The following is a 20,768-nucleotide window of genomic DNA, read 5'->3' as shown; positions in this document are numbered from 1 at the left end:
AAAGTTGGGGCTGTTCAGCCTGGAGAAGAGAAGGCTGCATGGAGACCTCATAGCAGCCTTCCAGTATCTGAAGGGGGCCTATAGGGATGCTGGGGAGGGACTCTTCTTTAGGGACTATAGTGACAGGACAAGGGGTAACAGGTTAAAACTTAAACAGGGGAAGTTTAGATTGGATATAAGGAGGAAATTCTTTCCTGTTAGGGTGGTGAGGTACTTGAATGGGTTGCCCAGGGAGGTTGTGAATGCTCCATCCCTGGTGGCGTTCAAGACCAGGTTGGATGAAGCCTTGGGTGAGATGGTTTAGTGTGAGGTGTCCCTGCCCACGGCAGGGGGTTGGAACTATATGATCTTAAGGTCCTTTCCAACCCTACCTATTCTATGATTCTACGATTCTGTGATTCTATGATTCTATGATAACTAATTCAAATGGTTGTCACTTTTCCATTCTGAACAGCCTAATCTGGTTTGACACAGCTACAACAGATGTCCTTAGACAACTGCCAATCTACTCAATCCCATTTTCAGTATTCTTTCTGATAGCATTATTATTTTCATACCGCTGACTATAAGGGGTGTGACAGGAGTGTTGCACATTATAATCATAAAACATGCTAGAGATATCTTTATTTTAGGCCAACAATCAGTTCTGCAGATCTCAAAGCAGAACTGATATTACACAGGTGGTTTTGGCGCTCATCAGCAAGAGCAGCAGGTCTCAATGGAATTCCAAAAATGCACAATGGAAACACAGAAAAAAACTTGAATCTACAGTATCAGTAATGTCACTGGGAAGGGATAATTTTTACATTCTTCACCCAAAATGCCTAAACTCAGAAAAATTATTCAGCTGCTAACACAGAGCAAACTTGTTTAGCTAAAATTCCAATCCTATAAGCCTCTCTTTCTAACCTAGGGATGATTTCTTAGCCTCTTGCTTCATTGGGTTTAAGATTCCCTCGGTTGTAAAGACTTCTCTAAGATGCTTCCCTTCATGAACAGTAGATTGCAGGGAAATATTTTCTCTGCAGTATTTTCTTCATGAAACATCCACAAATTGATTTTTCACCCTTTGCCCCCCCCCCCCCCTTCAAGATACAAATTGAAAATAAACAAGCCAGACTTTCACTGAATGTATGTACATCTTATTCCTCAAGTGGCTTTATAACATGGCAACATAAAGTATGGGACTTAAATTAAAACTAAAACCTACATGAATTTCTCACAGAAGCATTGGGTGGTTTTATAAAATTTCAAATAAAAACCCTCAAAAATTTAAAAACAAACACACTTTACTACACTGGGAAACCTGAGAAGATTTAAAGTATTTTCTCCATCATAAACTAAAGGAAGGAGTTAGATCTCTTGATCTATTGGAGTCCCAAACAAGCAAAACATTTTGCTATGACATTCTTAACATTGTAATAGTTTTACAAATCTGCTTGTGCTATGTATGCTCCATACTTAAAAATATCTCATCCTGACACTATGAGATAGGAAAGAGTGCACTCTCAGAGTAAATCAGGACTCAAACAAATCAAAGCATTTCACGCACTTAAAGAAATTTCTTAAATGACACCTTGAACTGAAGCCCATGCATAGAAGATATTCCCTCAAGAAAAAGTTCTTGTAACTGTCAGTTGCATTCCACTGAACTTCCTAACTGCAGCCTAGACTGTTATAAAATCTGTTAAGGAAATGCCTGTTTTCGAGCTAAACAGCTATGACAACAAAATGCTTGGAGATATTTTCAACATACATGACATTTTTCTTCAGAAATAGATCTATTTGTACTCAAAAGCAAAAAAAAAGAAAACAAAAAAAAAAAACCAAACCAAACAAAAACCAACCAAAAAAAAAAAAAAAACAACAAAACAAAACAGAAAAAAAACACCCCCATTTATTACTGGATGACTTTGTATCTGATACTTCATTTTAAAGAAAATGTAAAATGCAAATCATATTCCTGTGTTACTATGCATAAGATTTTCATAGTGTAAGAGACATCCCAATTTTACATAGGTCTGAGGATCATCCTAGAAAGAATGCATTGAAAACTGACACTCAGTGCTGCTGTCCAGTGACCTAGGTCTCACTCTCATTTTGTTTAGGTCATTCTCCCTTTTTCTGTCTGAGTGACTGAACCTTTGTACCTGCAAAAATGAGATTATAATAAATATGTACCATCACAGAGAACTGGTGCGACTTAATGCAGCATGTGGAAAGCCATCTGTAGTTCTAAAGCACTACCAACTGCTAAAGTCACAGTTTTTTCTTGTGCAGAATATGTAGTGACCTGCAGTACTTGAGAAGAGAAATACGTGAGGTCACAGCTGTGGGCACCCACTGTTTCAAAAATATTGTATGCCATAAGTAAATGGCATTTTGCATCTCTATAACGTACTTTATTTCACCTGATATTCAGAATGGTTGTCTCAAAAAAAGCATGTGCATGTAACCTGTAGTTTGCTGAAATATCTTCCTATTGCAGCAGCCTATAAGTGGTCTGAATTTGACAACTCTTATAACATGACAACTTATTAAGTGGGAAATCACTAGTCATTTCAAACAAGCATTCAATTACATAAGCTAAGGATTAGGTTCTTACAAACTTTCTATTTAAGACTGAGCATTTGCATGTTTATTAATCTTCTATTAGAATTTAGAGCTCTGTCTGAACACTGAAGCTGTCAATCCTTTGATACAAAATAAAAAGGTCTTTACTCTCTTCACTATTTGTACTGTCCCCAAGTCTTTCATTTTAAAGCCTCCCTCACCAAGTTGGCCAGCTTGCTGCTGAAGATTCCCTTGCCTCTTCTAGGCAGATGGATCCCATCCCTCCCTAACAGGCTAGAGTCAAAGAATGTCTCGTTGTCATCAAAGCCAAAACTCATGATGGCAGCAGCTGCGAAGCCAGAATTTGCACTGTATATGTATTTCTGGAGGCTCTTTTCCTCTAACTGGTAAAATGGAAGAAACTTGGGCACCACTATTCTTCACTTGCACCCTCAGGGCTTTATAGTCTTCCCTGCTTCTGCCCAGGTTCTGGCTTGCAGTATCATTCATGCCCATATGAAAGAGCAGAAGTGGATAGTAGTCTGTGCTCTTGAAAAGTTGTGGCACCCTCTCAGCAACACCCTGAATCTCACCCCAGGGAGGGAGCACACCTCACGTGACTCCCTGTCAGGCCAGATGGGCACCTCAGTGCCCTTTAACAGTCACCCACTACGAGCACTTGATTCTTTTTACAGTATCCACTGTGTGCTGCTAGTATGGTTTCTCTTTGCAGGCCTTGCTCATGGATGTCTACAGCTGCTAAAGCTTCATATCTGTTTTTGCTTGTGCTACTGGAGGGTGGAGACTGAAGCAGAGTCCTGCTTTTGTGTGTCACCAGAGTCCAAGGTGCCTCTTTATCTGTGGTATCCATTACAGGAGCATGATTCTGAAATCATCTGTCTACATCTCAACTCCTCTAACACTGCACAGCCTTTTAACTGTTTCCTGCAACTAGGCCACCTAACATAACGGATTCTCAACCTGGGCACACCTTGTGCAGGTACTTTACCTTTTCTCCAGAAGGGTCTGGGCATTTGTTGCAACTACCACCTGTACTGTTTCATCTGTGTGGAAGCATCAGACGTCTCAAGGGCCTTTCACTGCCAGATCCATATAGTAATCTGAATTCCTCCAAGTGCTTTCAGAAGTTCAAAGACTCTGTACCATACTGCAATGAGCTCCTCAACAGGAAGAGTTTTACACTTCCTGCCTTCTGAAACAGAAATGGGATCCTTTACAATACTTAGTGTTCTTTTAGTTTCACCCAAAGGTTCTGAAGAGCATAGCAAAAATAGATATGGAAGAGCCTTTAACACACTTCCCTTCACTTTGTTAGTGAACTGTCTCATTTAGATTTTTCTTTTATTACAAGCCCCAGTAGTCAACACCATACCCTATCAATAAATTCACTTCAGTTTCTGCAATATCATTAACTGACCAATTTATAGCAGTAGTTGCCCTAAAATATTATGAACCTCGCTGGTATCTAATTATTTACCTGAAACCAAATTCTACTGTTAAACCCATGATGACATTTTTCAAGTACTAATTTTCACTGTAGGTATTTGCTATGGCAAATAACCAAGCTGCTAATCTTCAGATTCCCTCCCACTATCAATTATTTTGACTCTCTAGGACATCAAAGGCTGTGATTTAGAGGCAAGGGGAGCATATTAAATATATGCAGAAAACCTGTTTTAAAAACATGTATTTACACTAGTACTCTACACCCAAGCATTATTTTAATCAGGTGAGAAAAACAGAAAAAGGAGGTTTGTGTGACCAATTAGAACTAACCAACACTATTTAAATATTGTGTGAATAATAGTTACTATGCACCAAAAAGTTTGCAAATCATAACCTATTCTTAGATATTGATAATTGTTATTGAAAGACTGCTAATTTCAAGAGAATACTGCACTCCTACACAAATTGCAAAAAAGAAAAGCAATGTTGAATTAGTTAGAGCTATAGGATAAACTATGAATTATTTACTAAGCTTGATTCATATGTGCATAATTCTTCACAGTCAAGCATGTAAATCAGATCAGGTAATTCCACACAATCATATGATTACTAATTCCATATGCAATTAATTCATCAGTGTCTGTGTCTGTAGCTGCAGTATTTAGAAGTACAAATTTAATATATTCTTGCTTACATATTATTCAGACAGACAATGCATTTTTAGAGTCTATGTGGATGTATAGTTTTAATACCCAACTTTTATACTTCAGCTATTAAGATAAGGCTATATACTCATAACATGCTTTCATTTAACTGTAGAAGAGTACTTGCAACTTCTTTCTTCGGTTTGTAATGCAAAAATAGTAGTGTTACAGAGCAGAGGGATTTTTCTTAACATCAGATAATGTATTTCAATATTCACTGGAGGGAAGGCGGATAGCAAATGCAGAGTAGCCTTCTACTGAAGACCTAACATTTGCTACCATTATGAATTAAGTAACAACCAAATTGCTGTTGCTTTATTTGATACATTGCTAACAAAGATTTTTTAGAAAATATTCTTTTAAGATTCCTATGTAGGTGGAAACTTGATAAAACTAATCAATATTCAGAATTTCTGCCCATGGTTATATTCAACAATCTGTTCTTATTTGCAGTTTCTATGACTACAAGAGCAGCACTAATTTCTTCAAACTGAAAGGAAATAGAATCTAATTTGGGTATTTAAGCAAGAACATGCTCAATTTTCTTTGAAAGCTATTCCAGCAGAAAGAGCATATACATACACACATGCATATTAAAAAACAGACGTATATCATCAATTTCACATTTAACAAAGAAGAGAAAAACACATTCAATTTTAACTACATATTTTTAATGTAATATTAGGGAATTTTAGCCAGTATTTAAAGAATTTTACTTTTACCTTTTCCAAATGTTTACTACAAGCCATGTAATTATTTTTTTCTTTTTTTGTGGGTCAAAATAATACAAAGACCAACATAAATACTGTGTTTCTTTTTCAAAGACTTTCCTATGCATTCAATATGCTTTCATCTTGCAAAGATTCATATCACTTCTTCTTTTTCTGCATCACTTCCACCCATTACTTAATTTTAATTCCCTGACTCTAACACAAGGAAGCACTAATATATGTGCAGATGTTGTGAGATTATGATTCATTATATTGATTTCAATGGTACTGGTCATACATTTGTGTAATATCTTTCTTAGCAACTCCAGTTCTTTTAAAAATACTGTGGTCTTAGCCACAGGAAGTTTAATGACACCAGGAAAGCATACTGCCAGAATAAGCAAAATTTATCATACCTTCTGAAGGAATTTCTAACTGAAGAAACTAGTTCTTTCTCATGCTATTCCTATGGTTTTTACTTGCCTTTAATCTATCAGCTTTTAAAATAGATTTACTTCAATTTAAGTATGCACCTATTAGTTCCACATTGAAAAGAGTCCCTCAGACAGGAAAATTTTAGGTACAAAAAGATTATCTCTTTCATAAGCCTCTCTGCTAAGCAACTGGGCAGCCACACCGCCCCTAGCAGCTAGGCAGCCAGCACACAAGACAACTTGCAGCACTGGACAGCCTGCACAGCTGCTAGTTAGGAAGCTCTGAGTTCTAGATAATCACAGAGCCTCCCAGCCAACTAGCCTGACATCCTTGTTTCATGCCAACTAGCTCAGTTTCATACCTTCTAGCTCACCTGTCCAGTTTCCCTTCAAATATTGATAAATTGACATAAAGTGTCTGTTAAATCAACATTTTTCAAGGCACTGCAGTTCTGCCAGCAAAATCATAACTGGATTTAAAATTAAGTACTGGAAAATAAATTAGGATTTAATTTTCTGATTTAAGTCAAAACATTAGTGAATCCATCCTTTGTCCTCTAGTAATTCTCTCATCCCAATTATCCTTTGAGTCAAATTACTTCTTAAACATCATTCTGCAACCCTGAGTCTGACTATGTACTTCCATATACATCTTAAGACACACAAAAAGCTTTCCTGGCTAACAATAAAAGATATTTTCTTCTTTATCAACCCCTAAAGTAGCCATTTCATGTATCAGTTGCATAGTTATGTGGAGATAGCTCTTACCATTTGGTTGTCCTAAGAAAGAAACGTCAAGGCCAGTCATCTCAAGAAAATAGTCACACCATACTTGGAACCACTGCTCAACAGAATGGAACACTTCAAGTTCAGTTGGCTGTTCTGAAGTCGCTCTCAACAAGGGTCTAAGCAAGCTAAAAGCAAGGAGAAAAAAAAAGGTAAGAACAGGTAATAACCATTACAATAGTTGGGAAACAAAGAAAGGGAAAAGCCACATATTTTTACAAGCATTTAGATGAGTGCTTAAGTTAGATCACTAAGTTTCTCTTACCCTATAAAATGTAGCTTATTTGCTAACAGATACTTCACATCATTCCTAGGTGAAGGCTGTGATATACATCCAGCCATATGCCTTCCAGTTACAGGAATGGAAAACAGTTCAGACAGAGAAGCCTAAATCTTACCTATTTTTGGTATAATTAAAATAAAATCCCTTTGCCTTTCATTCTTGTTCCTCTCCCATATTTAGCATGCAAAAACCTGACCAGGCTTTATAGAATCATATAATGGTTGGGGTTGGAAAAGACCTTAAGATCATCTAGGTCCAATCCCTCTGTCATGGGCAGGAAAAGCACATGTTATTAACTACAGTCAAAAATAAGTATGCAATTTTCTTTTAAGATGCATCTACTTAATGTGATGCTGTTTTACTCTGAAAAACCTTAGAATTCTGCCCATTAAAAAAAAAACCTTAATATTGGAATTTCATAGGCAAGAAAGCCTATGATTGTCCAGGAAAAGCAAAGAAACAAAACTAAATGCAAAGAAAGAAACAATAAAAAAAGTTGTGAAATTAATCGATCAAATGGTTAACGTAAGGATAAACAGTTCTGCTCCATGTGGACTCAGAATGGTAGATGACTTCCATTGACACAAACATTGTTTTAAATATATTTCAAGAGCATTAGGTGTTTCCTGTGAATCTTCATCTTCACATGGCAGAACTTCGTCTAAATCCCAGCATCATGGGCAAGCATCCTGCTCTCCCTACACCTACTGCTGAACCATACATATTATGATTTTGCCTGTAGTTCACTGTGAGATGAATACCAGAAAAAATTGCACCCCAAGACCTTTATATCCTGCAACTATGCAGAATTATTCCATCATCCCCTGACCCCCCTGACTTCACCAAGAGACACCAGCAAGGGGATTTAACAGAGCTCTACACCATGGTGCTGACTGTTGTAGATTTTATGAAAATTAGACACTTTACCACATATGGCTTTGTAAGTGTCCTGGTTGTGGCTGAGATAGAGTTAATTTTCTTCCTAGTAGCTAGTGAATTGCTGTGTCTAGGGTTTAGTCTGAGAATAATGCTGATAACACACCAACAGTTTAGTTGTTGTTCAGTAGCACTTTACCTGGTCAAGGACTTTTCAGTCTCTCATGCTCTGCCAGTGAGGAGGGTCACAAGAAGCCTGGAGGCAGCAGAGACAGGACACCTGACCCAAACTAGCCAAAGGAGTATTCCATACCACAGCATATCATGCCCAGTATATAAACTGGGAGGAGTTTCCCGGAAGGCCCAGATCGCTGCTCAGGTTGGGCTGGGTATCGATCAGTGGGAGGTGAGCAACTGTACTGTGCAGCACTTGTGTTTACTAGTTTTTTGGTTTTTTTTTAATTTCCTCTTTTAGTTTTATATTCTCTCCCCTTGTAATTTCCCTTATCATTATTACTGATAGTAGTAGTCTATTGTACTTTAGTTATTAAACTGTTCTTATCTGACCCATGGGTTTCACATTCTTTCAATTTTCATCCCCATCCTGACTTGAGAGGAGAGAAAGAGGGGTGGTGGGGTGAGGAGCGAGCAGCTGTGTGGTGCCAAATTACCAGCTGGGGTTAAACCACAATGGTAAGCCAGCCACTATGCCACTGCACAGCTTTTACATAGCTACAGATGACTTCCAAGTCTCAGCAAAAGACAATGGGATACACGGTCATTGCCAGTGTCACTTCCAAAAATGAGATTTGAACTAAATTACTACAATGATTTAACATGACAACTGGAAGTCAGAGGGCTCATAATGTGTTTGCATACACTACCACAGATCTTAAAACTAAGACAAAATTTTGTTGTAGACAGTTGACTCAAGACAGCTTACTGTGAATATCTTGAAAGAGGGATAGAACAAAACATAAAGCATGCTCAGAATTCCAGCTTTCTAATCTTATTAGCCTTTTCTTACAAAGAAAACCTGTTTTAAAGTATTTACATAAAAATATCTTAGCAAAGAAAACTTTGGTGAAAACTGTATTATCTACAGCGCCATCAAATATGGCTCCAGACATATCTGCCCTGCTTATCTAGTCCAACTGAAACATTTATTATTGCACTGAACATAGAAAAGGAATTCTTGATTAAAAGGAACTCCCAGGATAAAGTAGTGCAGAGAGCTGAGAGATCCTGAAAATCCAAAATATGGATTATAGCCCTGCACAGTAGGTTCATAAATTGATAAGACCCATTCCTACTTGACAGTGTATTTCAACAGTCTAGATAGGTTGTCATCTACTCTATCTGAATAATCAGTGTGCAAAAGTTACTCATGAATGATGGTGATGGGACTATGCCACTTTGAATTATTGGGTGGGAGAATCCACGAATTTACCCAACTGTAGTGGAGCATAATTATTGTTAGGACATTTAGGGCAAAATCTATTTCAAAAATCTAAAGGTGACAAGAATTTAGAGCTGGTACATCTGAGACATAAGTTCCGTACTCTCCTAAGACTGCATATTGGGTAAACCTAGGCAGAGGGATGTTTCTTGCAAGTAACTGTGGATATTTCAGCAGCTAGGTTACAGTCTGTTACAACCCTTTGATGCTTTTTGGTTTTATGCTATGCTGCTTGTACTATTCTATATACTTAAGTCTATGTCCTTTATATGTTTTCAGATATTAACAATTCAGTATTACTGACCTTCATGAGATACAGAATAGAATGGTCACCAAATCACACATACTACTTACCGTTTAAAGTCAACAGGTTCACTCTTCAATGAATTATTCCCGATTCAGTGATACATCAAAACCAATCTGTTCGCTATCTCTTGCAAAAAGACTCCCTCCCTAGACTATCACAGTTGCAAAGTAGCTGAGGTGGCACATGTTTGATATTTTTTTATGATAAGGCTGAAAACAGCAGGCAGGAAAACAGAAAACAAAATGGAACTTCAGTTAAAATGCTAGCTTTCATTTCCATTTCACACTATGATTGTATTACTGGCCCAGAATGTGTCTTTTCCACTTTTTCCCTCCTTTCTTTTTACTCTTACTTTTTGGGGGCCTGACTGCCCAAAGAAGAGCTATTTTTAACAAGACACATTTGTTCTAGATTCTCTTTCCAGGAGTCTGTTTTACAACATAAACATTAACATGCAAAACACAGTGGAGTATTGCAATCATAATACACACAGGGTGAGACAGAGATGAATTCTGAATGATAAATCCACAAGTGTCTGCCTGGCACCATTATCCCCCAAATTCATTAACAAAAACGAATGACCGGTGTATATCTTTAGGTAACTAAGAAAATTTCAGTCCTTCCCAAGGACTCTCTTCATTAGGATATGATTGAGGCACCTGTAAAATTCTTCAGTATTTGTTATTATAAATCACAAAACATTTCATGAATCGATGTCTTCTAGCCATAAGAATTAAGACAGGACCAAAGCACATTTTTTTCATCATGAATAAGCAGGGTTTACAACATGCGGCTCTTTCTCAGTTCAGAACGAGCATGCGTTTTCCACCACAGCCCGACGCCCGGACAGCTGTATAGGTACGAGGGACCCTGGCTGGGCAGCCAGGTCCTCCCTGGTCAGCAGAGGGGAAAGACTTAGTTGGCTCTGCTCCGTCTTGAGGGGGTGCCCCCCTGGGCCTCCCTCTCGCTCACACGGGCGGGACCCTGGCCCCTGAGCGCCAATGGCCGCCTGAGGCGCCGCGCGCTGCTCGCGAGCTGCTCCCAGAGGAGTGCTTTATCCGCCAGGGGGCAGTGCTGTCCCCGCTGCCGCCGCCCCCTGCCGGTCACGGCTCGCACAGCGGCGCTGCGACTCCGCTCAGGGCCCAGGCGGTGCCTGCGGCTGCCCCGTGACGTTGGTACGGCAGGAACAGGCTCCCGGGCGCTGTTAGCCCCACGCCCTGGTGTTCTCGGTGGCCTCGCCGGAGCTCCTCATCTCGGCAAACGACTGCTGATGGCCGTCGATAACCGTTCAGTCCCTCCTGGCACCACCAGATGTTCATGCACGTGAACTTCCAGTCTGGCACAACAGCGTCATTCCTGTATTCTTAAGTTACACGGAGAAAGAATGAAAACGTTGCTACTTCTTAGCACCCCAGGAGTCATCACTGAAGCTCTGGTTCAAAAATCTTCAGTGTTGTACTCCCAAATCTCCCAGAATTCCAGTTTCAGTTCAATTTTTAAAAAGGTTGACACTCTCAGTCAGTGTGGAAAAGATTCTAAGTAATTTTACCATTTAAACTTACAGCATTTAAACCTCGCCTTATTGCTGCTTTCCACTCTTTATTTTCAACTGCTGAACACTCAATTAAAATACACAGGCCTGCTGTAAGTACATTAAATCGTTTTACTGTCAGACTTCTGGCACAGTTGTAAAGTATGAACCAAGATACTTATTTTTTTCTTTTTCTAACTAAATGTCTTAAATTTCTAATTAAATATCTTAAAAATAAAAAAAAAAAAAAAAAATTATCTTTTGGGATTGTAGAGTCCCAAAAGGAAACAAAAATATTGCATTTGTCTGGCTCCCTTTCCCCAAAGCAGCTATGTATGCAGGGAGGAAGCTATAGGATACACAAAAGGGACCTGGGGAGCTAGCTGGTCGATAGGCGGCTGAGTGCAGAGCCAGCAGTGTGGCCAGGTGGACAAAAAGACCAACAGTATCCTGACTCGTAACAGACATCGTGTGGTCAGCAGAACTAGGGCAGTGAGCATCCCCCTGTACGTAGGCTGATCTACAGTGATTCTATGAAATTAGAAGCCGGTATTCAGCTTCTCAGAAGTGCATGAGGACCAATGATTCACAAGTCAACAGAAAATAGTAAATATATACAGCTTTTGAAAATGTATAAACTGGTTCAGTTCTAAACTTTCAGCTACAGTTTCAGTTATGCACCATTCTACGTACCTGATCACATAGTGGAAATGGATCAACTTTAAAGAGCTTAGGGAAAAGCATAAAAAATAGAATTATTAGGAGTTTCAGTTTGTGAAGAAATGAGTCAGCCGTTATGGCTGGACTGCTTTCTTGGGTAAAGCAGCAAATCCATTTGTAGCATTAGCAAAGTTTAAACATAAATAATGCTTCTTTGAATGCTACACTGTTAAGCAAGCAGTGGCAAATATCAGTGCTTACTCCTCCAGATGTGCACTTCATACACCTACATTTTCTTCCGTGTATTATTCTCAGTGCGCAGGTAAGCACAAGTTCCATCTTTATCAATAAAGCCACACATAACCAGATGATTCCTTTACATTGCCAAAATAATAGTGAACACCCTAGCAGGAACAATATGTAAATTGCTTCCTGCTGTTATGACTGTGAAAGAAATGCACACTTCCCATGTCATATACAGACTTTGCCACAGAAGGGGGAAGATAAATACTGGTTTTAAATGCATCCCAGAAACTAGGAATGCCTCAGAACATAGAAACTAAATTCAGGGCTTTCATAAAATCTTTTCAATAGCTTTCTGTTTCGCTTGTACAACATTTACTGCACATAAGATCATATTGCAGACTTAACACTTGTAATCGACATCACTTAGCAAATAAGGAATAGATTCCAATTCTTGAAAATGGTGAGAAAGACTACTCCTTTTGACCAACTAGCCATGGTCAACTACAATTAGCACTGAAAAAAAATCAAGTTTGTATCATCAGTAAAGCACATATTATAAAAACGTATCTGCTCCCACAGACTGAATTCAACAATAATTATATTTGATTCACATTGAAATCTGTAAGAGTTGTCCAGAGGCATTTAAAAAAAGTGTAGCTATAACTTTAGGTTTAACAATAAATTGTAATGAGAAGAAAGGAGAATTCATGTTACCATGAAATAAAATGGAAATGTTATCCCAAGAAAAATAATAATAAATGCAGGCTGAGAAGGAACATGTGCCTTTTCGTTTTTCTCTTCTAATTTGTTGGGAACTTTCTTCATTTCATTCATACTAATTATTCTAAAACTTCTGCTGCCATTACTAGCCATAAGCAGGGAACTGATGAGTCCAGACTGTCAAAAGCTCACAGAAGCAAGTTTCTAGAAAATAATTTCCAATTCTTAATGTGAGTCTGGCTGTTACTTACTTCGATAAAGAAGTCTTTCCTCTTATCTTGCTCTTATTTCATCCTCCCCGAGGAGCTAAGCGTATCTGCATCCTTCTGGGTCTCGTATCTTCTTTAATAGGGAACAAGTCTCTATGGTGGAAAGATACAACATGAATTAGACAAGGATAGGAAGAAATCCAAAGATACTAGAAATCCGAAATTCAGAATAAAAATCTCTCAGTCTCTATATATCTATATATCTATATATATCTATATATATCAAAAATACATGTTGCATAATTTGGAAGTCAGCTTATTATTAGATATAGACCACAGGGTATTTGATCTTTTTATAACAGATCACCAGAACTGAAACACATCTGGTTCAAACACTTCTGAGATTTCCTGCAGATATTCATAAATGTCACTTAGCAAAGTGCAATTACATCACTTTGTCAGCATCATTTGTCCTCATCAGTAGTTTTCTGCCCTATTCCAATCCTTTTTTCTTCTCCTCTCCCCTTCCCCCTTATTAACACATAAAACAACGATAGTGAAAACTTCAGAAACACTATGATACATTGTTACTTGGCTAAATATTTTGCAAAGACCTTTCCAGCTAAGCAACTAAAGTAAAAAGACATTAGGTTCCCAGGTGTCCGTCCCTCACCACTTTGCAGGAAATTACTGCCCCCATGCAGCCCTGCTTCCCAAGTTCTCCACATAGCATGCTAGTACCAGCTTAGTATCAACTGAAAAGCTAAGCTGTGAATGAGAGTGGCAGAAGTGCTGGCACAGCTCACACTTCCAGGGCAGGAACTTCTGGCAAGGGCTGGAATGCAGAAGGGTGACAGCAGAACTCCTGACTGCTCCCACTAAAATCACCCAAGTCCATCTGTCAAAGTCTCCAAATTGCCTGGTATGTCTCCAAAATACTAGTCCAAGTTTTGGAAGCAGAAGAGCCAACAACCGTGACACCCAAAGGAAGTTTCTCTTTAGAATTATCTCAAATGCTGACACCATGACTGCTACCAGCATAAAAGACAGTTTTGAACTATGGTACTTTACAGGACAGTGAACTAAAAAGCCTGGATGCCACTATCCACTGAGACTTCAGTTCCTCACTGCTTATCTAAAAACACAGAAAGTTCTTAAAATCACTGTGTGTTCTGGGAAAAAGAAAATAGCCCCAGTGTACTGGGAAACGCAACTTTAAACAGTCAACATTTCTTAATGATAAAGTGTCCTAATGTGCATTGTTGGAGACAGGGGGAAAGGAGAATGGAAGGGAACAGATCTATAAGAATTTTTACCCTCTTTTTCCTGTCTCTCATCAGTTTTAGACAGCCCTCACTGCCGTCTCCTCACACACCCTTTGGGACAGGCAACACTGACTACACTACTTGAGGAACAAGCCATGCAGAGACCACATGCCTGCAGGCTGGTGTATTCAATGTGAAAGGAGAAAACTTCCATTTCTGTAGAACAGGATAAAATACCAAGAATTTCAGAAGACAGGCTTATCCTAGCATAACTGCTCCATCTGTATAAACACCTTTAAGTTTCTGCAAAGTAGAAAAAACTCCAACATTTCAAACAATATGAACCTGCTTATCTTTCAGAATAGGAAGTTCATTTATATCTCAGAAGAATATGCTGATCTAAATCTTTTAAGGATTCTTAGAGTTTGTCACAGTAGGTATAGACAAACACAATAAAGACATTTTTATTCTACAATAAAATCTGAGTTTTTAATAAAAAGTTGAACATATTCCATAAATGATTGACTATATAAAAATCTTTTCAGTGTTACTCTGGTGCATCTCTAATGCAGAGATACTTCTTAAAATATTAAAAGCAACATTAAACCATGTCAATAACAAAAGCTTTTATAATAGACTCAGTTCCCAAGAGTTTATTAAATAAATGTTTGTTAAAAAGTTCCACTTCTCCGGTCTGCCTCCTAGTAGTCTCATTAAAAAATGTAGTCAAGCTGCTCACACATAAAGGTACACAGATACCCAGAAAAACAAAGCAGAAAAGATGGAGAACACTAACTGGATATTAGAGATGCTGATGCTCTATCAGTATGGGAAAAGACATTTTCAGTATAAGCGAAGAGAACACTCAGACCAGCTGCTCTACGTTTACAACCTATAATTAATCTCACTCATATATGGATATTTATTTTTCCTCCACAATACTAGCCTGCTTTATTGAATGGAAATAGATCATCCTCAGAGTAACTAAAACACAAGGGCAGCTAAAAAAATTTCTCTGACCTTATACTGCAGTTATAATAAGTTAGATCCAACTTTATGCCTCAGTAAAGCCAAAAGTGTGTTAACTTTTCTATTTGAAAACCTGTTAATCAAACATCTAGCTTTCATTAGCACAAAGTCAGCATTTGCTAACATTTTAGAAAAGATAAACTACTTCCAAAGATTTGATTCAGCGAAGGAGTCAGATGTGAAATCCCAATTCATTGGTACCACAGCAAATTATACAAATACACATTTCTTGCCATCAACACCTAAATATAAATAAATGCCAAAGATATACATCAAAATGCCTAAAAGCTCCTTTGAAATACTGAAACCAGTAGTATGAACCCTTCTGCATCATTTTTTTTTCATGTAGTGAAAACATTTTGACAAGGTTTTTTGTTGTTATTCAGTTTTAGAATGGCTTGGTTTGGGTACAGCAGATGCTGCAATCTTAATAGAGTATCACTATGTAATTTCAACCTTCTCTATATTCTCAGTGTCCATTCCTAAAAGGTGAGATTTTTATGAGAATTATTAAAATGTTTTCATTTCAGTCATATGGGTAAAAAATTAATTTGGTAGGACAGCATTACCAGAGTGGACTTGAAATGCATTTACTTTAAAGAATATTTGTTCCCCTATGCATTCATCCATGTGTATGCACACCGGCACAAACATTTATGTTTTATAAAAGCCCAGTTGTCTACTCAGCTTGCTGTAGCTACAGGTGCCTCAGCCACATATAACCACAGCTATATACCTGATAACTAAACCTATACCATCAGGAACTTCTTACAACAGCTTTGACAGAAAGCATCATCAATGTAAAAGATGAGAAGCAGACTTAATCTTCCCTTCTCCTTCTGATATTTGTTCACGTAATCATTGACTGTCTAGAAAGTACTCCTTTTTTTTCTCTTTCCTGGCTGTAGCTCAGCAGATAAGCAAAGCTAAACCACTAGTTTTGTCTTCTGGTGCACAAACAGTACTGAGGTTTTGGTTTAGTTTTTGTTTGGGTTTTGTGGGGGGTTTGTTTGATTGGTTTTGTTTGTTGGTGGTGTTTTGTTTTGGTTTGTTTTTTTTTCCTTTTAAGAGCTTAAGTCCAGAGCTTATCAGACTGTTGTTTTGAGTGGATTCCAGTTCTCTCTCATGAGAAACAAGTTTCTTAAGCCTTGTGTTAAGGAATACTAGGGACATGAGAAACAGAAAACTGCTGTGATGATGTTTCTGTTGTGTGAATAAAGAATGAAGATTCTGGTGTTTTCTGATCTAGTGGCTTTGTACTCAAAGCAAGGACTTTAATTAAAAGATAAACCAATAATATCCCTTTGTCTACAATACCATTAACCTGCTTTTTTTTACAAATTAAACACACTGAAGTAGAAATTGTTTTGTTGTTTGTTTGGGTTTTTTTTTTTGTTGGTTTGTTTTTTTTAATGAAGCTATTACTTTCATTCTCTTGGATCTTTCCCATTTCTTGCACAGATTACTTTCTTGCATTACTTTTAGTTTCATCCCTCCTGAGAGGTGACCCATTAGGTGAGTTACTTTTAATAATGCTTAGGTGTGAAATTAGTTCTAAAGCTTCTGCAGCACTCACAATCCCTACCACAAGACAAAAAGTTGGTACATCTAGATCTGAAATGGTGTTCAAAAGGATGCTATCAACTTAAAATTCATACTGAGACACATCCAGGAAGCACGAGTTTCTTTCTTTCTAAAGCATGTAGAAAAAGCACAGAAGTCCAAGACTGAAAAAGAATAGCCATGGAGGAAACCGGACGAAGACTATCAGGGAAGAGGGAGTACGCCAGATTAAATTATGAGCTGAATGGAGATGAGCTGAGAAGAGGGGATGAGAATAAGAAAATGGAACATAATGCAGCAGGATTGTGGAAAATACTGAAGACAAAAAAAATGTAAAAAACAAAACAACAGTAATAGGAAGACAGTCATATATGGAGACACAAGACAACTCTACAATGCAAAAAAAAAAACATTTCCTCACATTGCTGACTGGTTATAACTAGTAGCAATGGTTTTTTGAATGACTGATAAGCCAGACTGAGTTAAGGGCATTCCTCACTTGTCCTTCAGAAGTCATGTATCCTATATATGGAAATGATCCCATTATATTCTGTTAGCTTCGCTATACTCTATCAGATCTCTGTTCTCTGAATCCCCTTCCCTTTCTCTCTTTCTTATTGTTACCAAAACTATGTTGAGAGCCCCACAACAACAAAATGCCCTTGTATAGGCACAATGCAAATTCGCACACAAAAGAGCCCCTCTAGCTCACATCACTCACCCCTAGTGACCTGCAGTTCTTAATCCAGCACCCATCATCATAGACAGTGCCATCAGAGACAGAGGCTGTTCCATTTTGGCAGCATACTCAGCCCAACTTTCAGTCTAATTTCTGTGAGAAGTGGCACTTGTCAATCTGAGTGACAAGTCATCCAAAATTTTAGTATTGCTCTGACACCAATACCTTCTATGAGGTTTAACAAGTAACTGCTTTAGCTTTCTCCTAGTAAAAAGTGAGAAATTATCCCACAAGAAGAAATATGGGCCAGTAGAAAGTACATGCCAGAGCAATTATGTTACTTGATAAATCTTCAGAAAACAGCAATGCATTTCTGCTCGGTTTTATAATACTTCACAGATTCAGGTCTCTCCATAAGCAGAAGGACCCTTGAGCATGACTGCTTATAGTATTTCCTTGTGATGGCAAAACCTATGTACAGCAACCATGAAGGAGTTAAAATGAGGTCAATTATAGAGTTAAACTGAAAGTTGTAACAAATTAAGACCCAAAGACACATAAGCCAGTAAGAGTTAGAAAGTTCTGAGGGTCAAGCAAGCCTCAAAGCTGGGTGGAGTACTGTCAAGTCTAAGCCCTGCTGTCACATATTCTGAAGATTTCATAGGAAAAGTACTTGGCTGGTTTCCTGAGGCTACACATTTCAGTGCCTACTACAAGATACTAAATGCATACCCAACTTAAATCAGCTTTGTTTTTCCTCAGAGACTATTAAGGATGTGCCAGTGGCTACCATATATTGCTTTAGAGACTTGAAAGTAAATTCCTGGTCAAATATCAAGCTTTATTCATCTTTTTCTTGTTGTCCTTAAACAGAAGAGAGTTCTGGAAAAATCTTTTGGGAGACATAATAAAGACCATGCAAGTACTAACAGAGTTGATAAATCATTTACAAAAAAAGAAAAGGGAGAACATTCTCAAATGCCAGTAAAAGAAATATTTCCATTAATATATGAAGCATAATAAAAACACTCCATTTTAAAACAGACAATTAGATAACTGCCATACCCAAGTATGCAAAACAGTGGGAAGATGTGAATTACGACTAGCAGGAAGCAAGCAATCCAGTGGTTATTCCTTAAGATGCAACTTTCCCAGTGAGAAAACAGGAGTCTACCTATCTATTATGATACAACTCAATGGATGAGTTCAAGCTGCTTGAGAAACAGCCTCAAAAGTTATTGATAAAGACTACTGAGCTTCATTAAATAATGAACCATACACTTGTCTTCTTTCATTAGCTGAGGAGACTGATGTTCATCTACTGATACTGTCCATCCATAGCAATCAAGAGGTATGGGTTATTTTTATTTTCAGAATTTCCTTCATCAATAAAGCACTTTGTTTTTTTTCCACAGGGAGTAAACAGAGTACAGACAGTGCCATAGGAATTTCAAATGTCAGATCTTGCAGTCTCAGATGCTATGCTTTAGCATACTCACACCAATTTCAACAGTATCACCAGTTCACTCCTATAGAGGATTCAGCCCATGATGTTACAAGGTCATGTTAACTCCAGAAAAAAAGAACTGTCCTTTAAAAAGTTTCATCTACTTTAAAATACCAAGGGAAGCTTCTTAAAAAGTTACCACAGAAGTGGATGTGCAGTTACCATCTTTGAAAATTCTTATGCTCAGTGGATATTCAGGAGTTAACTGCAGACTCAGCATCAATTTCTGTCACAGTTAATCAAAGACCTCACATTAATAACGTTGGCAATATGTAGAAACAGTTACCTGATTTCTATGGACAGTGTTACATGAATGGAACCCTTCCTGCCTTTGCATATGTGCTAAATGGTGACTTTTACAGAACATAAAAACTTTGCTGGGTAAATTTAGTTTGCATGTTTAATAAATACTAAAATTCACTGAACTCTATGCAATTAGTCATGACATTGTAGAATTATTTGCCCTTTGTGTTGTCCTCCGTCAACCATTCTGATTTTGCACACAGTAAAACATTTAAATAAATCACAAGTGTATTCACAGACCTAAAGCTATTAATAGGACTTTGTTCAACCTTCAATACTTCATGAGTAAAACAAGTTAACTCACCTCAGAAAACTACAGGAGTCAGCTGACAATCTAGAATTGGGATTAGTTTGGTGATATGTTCAGATTCTGAGGTTTGTTTGTAACAAGTCTGATCCAAGCCCTGCTTAAACCAATGAAGAGAGTATCTTGTTCCTCCAGATGAATTTTCTATCTGTCTCTATATTCTCTGTGAAGAGAACAAGCCCATTTCTTACTTTAAAAAATAAAACACTAAGCAGAACAAAATCGAGCAGTCATCTACAGTTATCAGAATTGACAGAAAGACATTAAGGAATTTATTAACAAAGCAACAAAACAACTGTGATAGCAAGTTGCGACCAGTAGTTGGGCTAGAAATCCTTCTACATTTTTTCCTGCGATGTGAGTATCTGTATTGTACAAAAGCCTGTAGCGTGTTTGAATTATACAAAATTGACTGTGCCTTTTTCAGAAGGAGCCTTCTGAGAACCTAATAAAGAATCAGGGAAAAGATCACACAAACAGACTTGACCTCTTTCCTACTTAAAATTCATAATTTCACTACAGTGTCAAACAGCAAACCAAGCTTAAATAATATTCTTTTTATGAGGATTAAACAAATGAGTAAGTGCAATTAGTAAAGCTGTAATTACCAGTGCAATGTTCCCATTACAGCAATAAAGAGAGAGTGCCTGTGGAATAAACTTTAGTTTCCTTCCTTCCAGGATAGCCAACCACTGAAAGAAATGAGAAAACCATTAGTAATTCAGGATTTTGCCTGCTTTATGCAAAAAAGGTCCCTGCATGTAAATTTCAGATGAACCCACATTCACTGACAAAGCAACTCATTTACTTTGAGAATAGTAAATGGAGAAAATAATTTCTTTTTAGACAGCTGTATGCCTATTTTCACACTGTTGAACAGTTAGTGAAAGATTAACTGGTGTAAATATCTCAGCCCCTTACCCTGAAGGTGTGAACAACACTATTAAGAGCCTTCTTCATCTCCAATGTTGTTTTTTTTATTAAATAAATATACTTGCATAGACAATATTGTCAAAAATTAGACAGCTAAACATATTAAACTATAAACAAGTATAATTAGATCCTGTATGAATACCACTTTCTGTAACTCCAATGAGAGGAAACGACTAGAGTGACAAGGTCTCTGATGCTTTTGTCCCTGAATCTCATTCTATTAAGTCATTTATTCGC

At 37.7% G+C, this 20,768-nt stretch overlaps 1 long non-coding RNA gene across 1 annotated transcript in view; it reads right to left on the bottom strand.

Annotated features, from left to right (window-relative positions):
- LOC130603989 (uncharacterized) overlaps positions 1-20,460 on the bottom strand; it is a 54,683-nt gene extending 34,223 nt beyond the window's left edge. The window contains exons 1-2 of the long non-coding RNA XR_008973337.1: positions 20,207-20,460; positions 19,596-19,761 (exon numbers count right to left, since the gene is read on the bottom strand). This is a non-coding gene — a long non-coding RNA (uncharacterized LOC130603989). The remainder of the gene's footprint in view (positions 1-19,595; positions 19,762-20,206) is intronic.
- Positions 20,461-20,768: the final 308 nt, after the last annotated feature.

Source organism: Pezoporus wallicus, unplaced genomic scaffold (assembly GCF_028554395.1).
Source record: "Pezoporus wallicus isolate ANWC-B61680 ecotype Strahan unplaced genomic scaffold, APGP_CSIRO_Pwel_v1 contig_2025, whole genome shotgun sequence".
Lineage (NCBI taxonomy): Eukaryota > Metazoa > Chordata > Aves > Psittaciformes > Psittacidae > Pezoporus > Pezoporus wallicus.
This window is presented reverse-complemented; position numbering and strand designations above follow the sequence as displayed.